This window comes from Pholcus phalangioides, unplaced genomic scaffold (assembly GCF_987345545.1).
Source record: "Pholcus phalangioides strain wild (caught in Gottingen) unplaced genomic scaffold, Ppha-v1.0 ptg000013l_1, whole genome shotgun sequence".
Lineage (NCBI taxonomy): Eukaryota > Metazoa > Arthropoda > Arachnida > Araneae > Pholcidae > Pholcus > Pholcus phalangioides.
The window spans coordinates 16,635,426-16,647,270 of record NW_028301606.1 but is presented as its reverse complement, the minus strand read 5'-3'; the positions used below and the strand labels follow the sequence as shown (position 1 = coordinate 16,647,270).

The window sequence follows — 11,845 nt, the reverse complement described above, 5'->3', positions numbered from 1 at the left end:
CAAATTTGAATTATCTAAAACATGAAAAAATTCGAATTAACCAAGAATTCTTAACAATAAATTAGATACAAAATTCAAGGAGGGTTCGGAAGAAATATAATTATAAAAAAAATTCGAATTAACCATGTTCGAATTAGCCAGGTTCTACTGTATATTCAGTACAGAACACTTCATTCCAGAGCTCTTTACATCGGCATTTTCTTGACATTAAAGGCATTTTGGAATAAAGTAAAATTCATGACTATGATCGAACAAGAACAGAAAACAAAACTTAAAGGGGGCCAGTTTAGAACATTTATTTATGACAGAACTAAACTGATATTAGTAATGGACATCTCATCAACTTGAACGGTGTTCAATGAGGTGAGAAAAATCTCCAAGAAATACATTTTTTATTTCCGAAAAAAGAAAATGCGTATGGATTTGTCCGACTTAGATACATCATCTCAACTATAAGAACCTCATCACGTCTAGTGTAAGTCCCAACGAAGGAGAGACGACACGAGGGAGGCTTATATATCTAAGAAGCAAAACTCTCTTGAAAGGTTTTCTTGCCTTAATGAAGAGACTTCGCTCTCTCTCTCTCTCTCTCTCTCTCTCTCTCTCTCTCTCTCTTCATAGCAGCAGCTGCCCGTTTTATGAAGAAAATGTTTATCACCAAGTGATGAACGATCTTCCACATAAGATTGGTTTCATATTTGCCGTACGGGAATTTCCTCTCGAGATTTCGTTCTTCGCCTCTCACTCTTACCACAAGAAGTTTCTGATTTCTTCATTCTCATTTCCATAAACCCCTCTTCATCTTTGATAACTCTCAAGGAAGATGAAGGTAAGAAGAAGAAGAAAAAAAAAATAGAATAAGAATTCTGGCATTTCTGATTCGAAGAGGGATAACCACGAGAGAAGTCGACGCAATTTATACTTAAAACCCCCCAGCTCAAAGCCAAAAGAGCAGGCACATATCCCTCCTACAAAACAAAATTGTGAGAAGATGAGCTAAGACTTCTCAGAAAGAGAGAGAGAAAGATTCGGATGAAAGTTAAGGTAGCGAAGAATAAAAGAAAAAAAAAATTGCATGTATATATATATATGGATATATAAGAAAAGTGCTTTTGTGTGAGGAGGGAAAGTTTTGGCAAATTCCGATGAGCTGTGATGAATCGCCCTACGTACAGTATGGAATTCGAAGCTGCTCGTTATTAAGCATAATTATCAGTTTGAGAGAGAAAAGACGGGTAATATGGAGAGAGAGATAGAGGACCAAAGAGAGAGAGAGAGAGAGAGACGTGGATGAGATGGCAGGCATGGCAGTCAGTGGTGTCTGGTGTATTCCAAGCAGTGGTGGCTGTGGCTAGGTTGGAGGATGGTTTTCCAGATCATCTGTCTTTATTAGCTGCCCCTTCTCCCCTCCCACCAGCTTCAGCCACTGGATCCCCCCAGAATTAAGAAGTAGTTCGACGTTTCTGATGATGATGATGGTGGTGATGGTGCTAGTGGTGGGTGAATTTCATGGAAAAGTTTCAAAAACTCGATCGTGTGACTTTATACTCTTACTACTACTGCTTTCTGCTCTCTCCCGGAACACCCCCTCCCCTCTCCTTTCTCGCGTTCTCTGAAGGTTCTCGATTTTCATTTCTCCATCAGGGTAAATAGGAAGGGTGTATCGTTCGCGAGAAGCTGATTCACAAAGAAGTAGATGGATGATGATCGGATGGATTTCCGTCAGTAATTTTCAATCCCCCACAACCCCTCTATTCTCTACTTCTTTTCTCTACCCCCGTCAAATTAAAGTTGAAGGCCACGAGGGCACCTTTCGCGGAATATTGCGGTTTTTGGTGGGCGGTTGGGGGGGGGATGTGACTTTGACGTGAAAGAACACGCAAATATAGTCAGGCTATACTATTTCGTTGGTTATCTGAGAATCGATATATTTTGGAATTTATCAATCTCGGAAAGTGACAAGCATTGTCTTTAATGACCCCTGTGTCGACTATCGGACGTTTTTTTTTTTGTATCAACCTTAGTGTCATGTTCTTCGTGTATCGTTAAGCGTGGCTTCTGTTTGAAATATAGCAGAAAGAATTTGAAACTGGGAGATATGAAGCTTGAAGGTTACAGTGGGCTGGTAAATTTAAATATTAGATTTATATTTTGAGTGACGTTTTAAAATAAATGATAAATATAATCTCTGCAGGGGTAACCTCTATAAATCGGTTATATTCCGATATTGTCAATTTTGTCTGGTCGGGATTTTTCCTACACGGGGGATAGAGACACCTCCAGGAATGGCAGATTTTCTGAGAAACTTCTTAGAGAGCTTTTATTGTATTTTGTTGTGAATGGTAGTTCAATTTTGTTTTTTGTTTTTTGGTTTATAAGTAGCCAGAAGTAGTGTTTTTGTGTTTGAGGGACCTGTACGTTTGAGGGTAACGGCAGACTTTTTAGGTGCCCCGAATCGAGACTCCCTATAGAACATAATGCAAAAAATTTGGTTTTCTTTTAATGGTGGCAACATCGCTTTAGAAATGCAACAACGGAGAAATCTGAAGAAAGTTGAAATGACAACGAAGTCGGTTATCTTCAACTATGCAAGGTGTTTCAGAAAAGACTCCTTGATTTTGACATGACATAACTTGGAAACGGTAATGGGTAGGAATATTATAAATGTAGTTCGTTTAATGGACAGACCTGGAATTTGAAATCCACTGATTTGTGAAATTAGTAACAACTTTGGCTAAAAGGTGGAGCTACAGTAGTTTAAACCCGTGTTTCTCAATCGCCGGGCCTGACATCAGCGAGAGTGATTCACTGTTTGGTTTTGCTCCATTTGTTTCTCATTAGCCGTGTGTATGACCGGGTCGCGTAATTACAATCCCTACAGTAACAGTAACACAGGAAGCATTATCACGCCGGTGATTGGTTATTACGAGCAAGAAAGATAACAAAACGTCACGAGGGGCGGAGCTTTCGACGAAACGGAATTTTAGAGTTCATTATAGAAAAATTAAAGCATTTCTTAGTGAATCAATAATTGATTGTAGGGTTTGCTTCGCGAACCGTTATTATTGTCATCTCGTTCTACCTGAACTGCATTTGATTAAATTAGAAAAAAATTGAAAACATTTTTTTTTTAGTGAATCAATAAAATGATCGCAAAGATGGGAAAAAAAATTCTCGAATAGAAAATTAAGTGGAAATCGAACACACAACCGTCGGTACGTGCGCCCAGTGTTCTAACCATCGCTCCAACTGCAGATGGCACATTCATGTACAATTAAGTATATACATTGTTAAACGTCACCAGCAAAAATTTCACCATGAGACAATGGTTTATTATTCATGGTGAGAATGTTGCATCAATCATTTAGGTCAATCACGATGCGATAAATTTCTACAATGTAGCTAGAAATGTAGGAATTGTTTATGAGCGACCGGGTCTGCCACTCACAAAAAATAAATCGACCTTGCCGCGTTATTCCAAAGGTTCAGAACCACTGCTTTAAACAATGGGTGACATTTTCCTCCGCAAACATGGATCAAATCTCATTGCGATTGATTCGAAATGGGAACCTCCCCCACCAAGTATATGACAAAAAGTAAGGAGTGGAGTTTAGAGCCACTTTCCTGTAATGTCTCTATTGCAATGGACACTGTAAACAATGACTTTTAAATGGCAACACCGAAAGAATGAGGGAAATAAAATGACTGTGGTGCCATATGTCAGTTAAAATTTTAATTAAATTTGCAAATCAGTGGATTTTTTTTTTTTAAATTCCATGTCTACTCATCAAACATACCATTTGTTCCATCTTTTCCATCTATCACTGTTTTTGCGGTTATGCCATTTCAAATTCGGTTTGTCCTTTCAGTAACACCCCCCCCCCCCCCTCGTACAACAGCAATTATCAAACTTTTGTGGACCACGGCTCCCTTGCCCTCGTCACAGTTCAACCGCAGCTCCACAGAATAGTCCAATAGATGTTCTGCATCCATAAAAGAATCACTTCGAAGTACTGAGAACAGGAATACATCAATGTCAACCGCGTGCGCCACAACACCCTTGACAAAAATTGGCGATGTCCCTAGGAGCCGCGATGCAGACTTTCAGAACCACTGGCGTACACAACATGCCAATTACATTCCTACCCTGAATGGGATACGTGTCTAACCAGTATAAAGGCTATTTCTCTTGCATGGCGTCTCCACAACGGTTTTTCTGTAAAATAGAAACAACTCTATCTCTCAGAGCTATATACATAAGCTATGTCTATACTATAGACGTAATTAAATAATTATTCAGTGCAGATTATTGCTGGGAAGATCACATCAAAGAACAGAAGAGAAAATCGTCAGGTGTTCTTCAGAAGATGCGCCTGATGGCCGGACCACACTGGGGACTGACACGGGCTCTGAGGAGATCCCTCTACTTGACAGTGGTTGAGCCTATGATAGCTTATGGAGCTTCAATATGGCATTCTCCCAAGGTCCAGATGTTCAGACGGCTCGATTCTATACAAAGACCCTTCCTTCTATATGTCTCTGGTGCGTATCTGAATGCTCTCCAGATGATCTTGGGGCTTCCGTCATTATCCCTCAAGATAGAATTCCTGGCAAGAGTCACACGTCTTCTAAAGCTTTACAAGCCATGTCCATTGTTAGAGGAAACATTAGTCCCGGACGCCTTCGAGCAAAAAACTATAGGCTGGACCTCGAGTTCAGTCAATCAAGTTCTCCTAGACTCTTCAGGGGATGATACACCTGAGGAGAAATCCGTCATATATTACACGCATGACTCTAAACTGGAATCAGGTACAGGAGAGGCCTGCATAAAAACCGTGGGAACCGAGATCGTGGATAAATGGGCTGCTAAACTAAAATAAAATAATTCAGTATATCAAGCTGAGATGCTCGCTATATTTACAGCAGCTCTGGATGCAGCTACAAACAGGAGGCAGACTGTAATAAGATCGGATAGCCGTTCGAGTATCCAGGCCATTCTAAATCCACTCTCTGAAAACGCAATGGCCAGAAGGATCAGGAGTATAGTTGTATCTCAACCTTCAATACGCATCTCCTGGTTAAAAGCCCACAACGGCCAGTGGGGAAACGAACTAGCGGATGCGGCGGCTAAAGAAGCAATATTGGAAGCTTGGAAGATATTCAACTTCGTAGGCCAAGTCTCTCCTCTGGAGGGACATGATAGCAAAGTGGCAACTGGATTGGGATATACCGGAGGCATCAGGAAGATCAACTTATGAAGTTATAAAGAAAGTAAATACTAGGAGCAGGGGCTGGTCACGCGAGCTCACCTTATTTGTCACCGGTCATGGACCTTTTCCGGAAAACTTACATCACTTTAAAGTGATTGCCAGTGACAAATGTTCTTGTCTTGATCCTGGCACGCCACTGCACTACGCCACGTGCTGTCCAGAAACGACGCCCTTTCACTTCCGTTCGCCGGCTGCCCATCTACACAGACCATGAATGCTTAGTATACTACGTCGAGAGGAATCAAGAGAAAAGATAAGAAAAATGGTGAAATTCCTTGAAGGAACATCCTGGGAAGATAAGGGATCCGTCTCCTCCAGTTCCTGCAACTCCGGTACTAGTACCTCCGTTAAGGAGATCGCCGCGTCTTCACCCTGACAGTGCGCTGGTGGCACTGTTTGAAGGCGGGGAGCAGGATGAATCCTACATCTATAATCAAGTGTCTCGGAGATATATTAAAGACCTGCAACTGTGAACAAAAGTGAATTGGACAGAGTGTACTGAACTGCCAGAGCGCAATGGAGTGCTCTGCCTTTCTGTCAAACAATCTTCGATCAATCAAATTTATTTATTTATTTATTTATTTAATTTCAATTTATTTATTTATTTTATTTCAATTTATTTATTTATTTTATTTCAATTTATTTATTTATTTTATTTCAATTTATTTATTTATTTTATTTCAATTTATTTATTTATTTTATTTCATTTTATTTATTTATTTAATTTCAATTTATTTATTTATTTAATTTAATCAAATTTCTGATTGCGCCTTTGCGATATGATTTTATACATCTTTCCATAATTATTTATTATCCGTGCCCGTTGCACTTTGACTTTAACTTGATTAATTTGATTCTTCTTTTTACATAATTTTTAATTTCCTTTCACTATATGTAATCTTTGACGTGTCAATGAATAATGGTTTTGCCGGAGATGCCCTGGACCTCCCCCCTTCTGAGGGGGGCCGAAGAGCTTACGTTGCTTCTTGCGACAGAGCCTGGGTGTCTCGCGGTTTCTTCAGTTGCTCCAGTGCAGATTGTTGTAATTCGACGGAAATTATCCAGAGGTCCTGGTTTCGTCATATTGAGATATGGACACTCTAATTTCATCTAGGTGCATACCTATTCATTCATTCAAATCGAGCAAGGGTTACCAGACGTCCTCCTTTAGGAAGATACATCCTCCTTTTTGGTGCCATTCTAGCGTCCTCCTACTTTTCAGAAAGTCGCCTTTTGTTCCCTTTTTTTTAGGATTGTAAAATTTTCTTTTTTCTGGGGAAATTTTTTCCCCACGTTGAAAAACATATATCTCTTCATTGACATGAGTGTTTTTTCCAAAACGCATTGGCCAATTGCCAGCGAAAATTTCCAGAATATTTTTTGTTGCCGTTTCTTTTTAAGCGGTTAGTTGGGAAAAATTATTGTTGGGCAGGTTTTTTTTTTCATTGGTCATTATAGTGGCGGCATCTGTTGTGCAAATCGGAGAAAATGAAGTTATTTAAAGTGCGCACGCAGGCGCCCTCCTTTCTCAGTTTTCGAATCTAGAATTTAGAATTAAAAATAGAGCATAACTCCGATCTATCGTCATGGCAATTTACTACCGATTGAGTAGGAAGTATGTGTACCTAACAGTCTGAGTGCGTACATTGTGTCGTGTTGATTAAATTTTCAGTACTAACGTCTATCAGGGAAGTTTAACGATTGAATATGTGTTACGTTGTAGGCGTGTTGCTCTCTGTGCCGAGACTTTTATAACGGGTCGATCGGCTCGCATTCGCGTCTCGAAGTTGGAAATCAGAGAAACCAACTTCAGCCGACCACCGGTGGGGTTCGAACCCTGCACCTCGCGATGCGAGTCCGTCCCTATAACCACTCACCAACACAGCGGCCGTAACACACCTATTTCAACTGAACCTTAAACTCTCAAAATGACGAGAGTAGCAAAAATATTTCGTGTTACTGACAAATGAAGAGACATTTTCCTCTGGCGTTTGACATGTTGCCACCGTAAATTATTAGGATTAATTAAAAATATTTAAACGCATGAGGATCGTAAATAATAATTAAAAATTAGGAAGGTTCGAATTCTTGGAAGAAATTGACGAAAATGATTTCGTGAAAAATGGGCAGTGACATTGAAACCGGAGGACAAAATGACACTCTCCAAAAGCATGGTCTCATGCCACCATTTTTGCCCCCTCCTCTCTCTCTCTCTCACGCTAAAATAATATGTGTACGTTGTTCTCTTGCATTTTTTCCATGCTCTTCTTTTCTTTTCTCTCGCTAGTGAAGATGAAGTACAAACCTCTGCACTGGAGCATTAATGGCTGCTCTGGAGAGAGAGAGAAGAGAAATCTCCAGAGCAAAAAAGAATAAAGCACTGAGAAGGGAAGAATCCAACTCTCCCCTTTTGCCTTCACTGATGTTATGGATGAGTTTTGCCGCCGCTGGAAAAATGGTAACATGTTCCGTGGTAATGGGCAGGCGGGTGACGAGGTCGGTCCCGAGATCTTGACCACATCTATTACTCTGGTAATGGCAGGGGTGTCAATTCACGACAGCAGGAGAGTGGTTGCTGCGAAGGACACGACACATATCAGGAAGAAAGAGAGAGAGGCCCGTGAGGATTGAGGAAACTCTCATAATCAGGATGTGCAAAAATATATATAATTTCGATCATCGCATCCATTCATAAACGAAATTTTCATGAGATCGAGCATCATTGAAACGGATACTGAAAGATAAAAGAGAACGTTACTTACGGAACTTTATTAGTTAAGGCAATGCTGCCAACTTGTGGTAAGGGTCATTCAGACGAGGTCTTTATCTAGGACTATTGTGGGGGGGGGGGACGTGATTTTGCCCCCCCCCCATCCACTGAAAAATTCGATAATGTTATAACAGAACTTTGTACTTACCTGAAATCAGATACCCCTCCCCCCGCACTCTTCTGGTTCCGGTCGTGATTCAAGGGCACGTGAAAAATGATATGCAATGGCGGAAAATCTAATGAATTAATATTAATTATGGTAAAACGTAAGCTACAAGGGGGAGATGGAGGTACTCAATCTTCCCCTACCGTGAAGTTCTAGCGGTGCACAAGCTTCCTACAAGTTTTTAGAAATGCGCAAGCCTCCTAAGAATTTCTAGAAATTGGAGCTAGGAATAGATTGAAATTTTTAACTGGATAATAAAAAAAATTTAATCGATTAATCGACTGAGAAATCGAATATTTATCGTGACTATATAATGTTAATTGGAGCTACAAAAATCCTTTGTTCATATAAACCTATTTGCCTGGTGTAAATAAATATAAAAATAGATTAAGAAATTAAAGCTGCCTGCTTGAAGCAATTTAATATGCTGAATATATTTCTCAAAATTTGTGGCAAACAACACAAAACAAACAAAACAGGGGTTCTACGCATTTCCTAAGGATACGCAAACTCCAACACATTTTAATGGGTACCCAGAGGAGTACCGAGAAAGGAGGGCGTAAGGGAATTGTCCCCCCCCCAAGCCAACCAAACTTTTATTTTTTTAAATATTTTAGTAAAAAAAATTAAAATAGCATATAAAAGGTAAGAAAATACCTTTTATATGCTATTTCAATGAAATTCTGTTAATTTAAATGCATTTTTAGGTTAATGACTTTGAATTTCTCTGGGAAAAAATTACTTGTGCCCCCTCCAAAGGTGGATCCCGCGTACGTCCCTGCGCACACACCTACACATTTATAAGAGTATAAAACCCTGTAAAGCATTTCCAGAGGTACGTGAGGCTTGGAAAGATGAAGAAGCAATTACAGTCTTGAATTACGTCTGAGCCAGAAATTGGCGATAAAAAATTCTGGTTTGGCCTTATATGTAGAGAAGAAATAAATAACTGACTTCCCATAAATCAATTCAAAACGAAAATAAAAAAGTAACAGTCAAATATTGAAATGATTAGTATCGTAATTAGATTAATTATAATTTTCATCCATGATATAATTAATTATTTTTCTTCGTTCTTTTATTAATTTTTCGTTTCCGTAAACTGCGGAACGTATTCGAAAATTTCTTCTGCCATATTAAAGAGTGAGATAGAGAACTCTATTTTCTCTGTATTTTAATACGTGGATATGTAAATTAATTTCATAAATCTTAACGAACCTGGTGACTTTCTTGACTTGTTTGGTTGTCAAAATGAGACCTAAGAAGATGCTTTGTAAGAAATAAATAAATGAAAAAATAGTGACAAGAAAGTTGTTAAGGCCTTTTATCCTTCAAAAATGAAATCAGAAGAAAATAAGATCAAAAAAACAAGTCCGAAGGGTAAAAGGAAAATGTGTTGGGCTCTTCCCTAAACCCCTGTGAAATGTCAGTCCTAAAGTGGGTTTTGTAGAGATAGTTGATCCGCTGATTTCATTAGAGAGGCGTCGCCATGATAGCATTCCTCTCTCTCTCTCTCTCTCTCTCTCCCTCATTCCAACGAAACCAACTTTTACCTCTCGCTCTCTCTGTCTATCTCTTGTGCATCCATTCGCCCTACCCTTTTTCATGAAATTGCTGAGCTGGGAGAGCAAAAGAACCGCTGTGGTGGGTAGGTGAACATCGCAGACAGCCTTTCAATATGATTCCATTAACAACGACTGGATGCTTCAGGAGTGACACAACTGAGGAAATGAATTCCGAGGGGTCATGCGCAAATCGAGCAGTCGGTATCGTCGTCCATTTATTGTTTGTTTGGACCCTGATAACTCCTTTCCTACATCATCTACAAAACACATTTCCAGAATGAGTAAATCCGTATGAACATGAAATGTTTATGAGATGCGCACCTATTTCTTTTACTGGAAGAATTAAATTTCACTGTGTGAGGAATTCGTTCTGCTTGTGTCAATGACATCGTGATGGCATTACGATGTTATGCCCTGATTGAATCGTCTCTGACAAGCAAGGGCAATTTCCTTTGCGATGAATTTAGATGATCACAACCGTAATTTTTATTTCTCTCTCGTTAGAGTATTGTATTTTTTTCTCACAAGCTTTAGTTTTCTCGTGAATATTGCTTTCATTTCGTGTTTCTGTAGTTCAGACATACAAATTGTCTCATAAATTCGTATGGTTTAAAAAAAACCGTATAAAAATTGAAGGAATTGGATTTGAAATGTTGGTTTGTGAAAGAGTTATTCTCACGAAAGGGTTTGGTTTTTCGATACTGAAAAAACTTAGTTTGTATTTTTGTCGATAGGGGGTGCTAAAAAGAAAAAATCGCTGGAATCGTCTAAGTTCCCATAAAATGCAGAGTGTACGACTGCTCATTTGTGAATCTTCCTTTCTAGCACTTAAGAGTTTTGGCACTCTCTGGCATAAAGGTTTCATGCAATGTCGACAATGGTGAATAAAGTACTATTGGTGAAGTTGTTTTAATACAAGATTCATCGAAAGACTGGTTATTTGTGGAGATGAAGATTACAAGGAAGAAAATTCATCACTGCCCCCCCGGGGACTCGAACCCCGGTCTCTCGCTTGCCGGACGAGTGCTCTACCATCTAAGCTATGGAAGCAGATAGAATATTTCAACCTTGGAGCGTATATTGAAATATTCTATCTGCTTCCATAGCTTAGATGGTAGAGCACTCGTCCGGCAAGCGAGAGACCGGGGTTCGAGTCCCCGTGGGGGCAGTGATGAATTTTCTTCCTTGTAATCTTCATCTCCACAAATAACCAGTCTTTCGATGAATCTTGTATTGACAAGTGGAGAGGACGTTTCTATATGAAGTTGCTTTACTTCAGCCACGAATCTGCGGCTGCAACTTTACGAAAGTTTCGGATACAGAAGTAGGGTTGCTCGATCCGAAGACTGAGAAAGAAGGACGTCTACACACGCATCCTTAGTGACGTCACTTATCCCAATTTCCCCAGTAGATGGGGCCACTGTTCTGACCAACAAAACTGGCCACAAGAATAATGTTTCCTAACACTAAAACAGAACCGATAAAAAAAAAGCATTCACAGAAAAAATTCTGGAAATTTCGACGGCCATTTGCGAATGCGCGTGGAGGGAAAAAACTTTTTTTGAAATGGATTTAGTAAGCAAAATACTAGACCTTGCTAGAAAAAAAATATATTAGCACATGAGAACGCTCTAAAATCCAGATTTGCTTTCCAATAATTATATAACCTGTATATAACTGTGCAAACCCACATTAGTCAAACAATAATATATTTCGTATACAGTGTCTCCAAACTTCTTAATTTTTTTTAGTGACCCCGTCCGCTAAGCCAATCTATAGGTTGGTTCCAATGCCCCCCGTTAAGGTGTGATATCACGCATTTTCGAAAGAGTGCGTGGGGATCCGGGTTCGAACCACACCGTCGCCACAGTGGTGGTCGGTTGAAGTATATTTTCTGTGGTTCTCAGCTAACTTCGAGGCGCGAATGCGAGCCGATCTCGCCGTTGAAGTCTCGCCTCAGCGAGCAACAGGCCCACAACGGTACAATTATTCAATCATTACACTTCACCAACAGTTAGGAAAATTGATGGCAGTTAGCAGCACTATAACAAGCACTACACAGAAACAAACTTCC

General features: G+C 39.7%; 1 non-coding gene across 1 annotated transcript; it reads left to right on the top strand.

The window, feature by feature from the left end:
* The first annotated feature begins 10,867 nt into the window (after window positions 1–10,867).
* On the top strand, window positions 10,868–10,939 carry TRNAA-GGC (transfer RNA alanine (anticodon GGC)). Its single transcript has one exon. It is a non-coding gene; the product is annotated as a tRNA-Ala (tRNA).
* The last annotated feature ends 906 nt before the right edge of the window (window positions 10,940–11,845 follow it).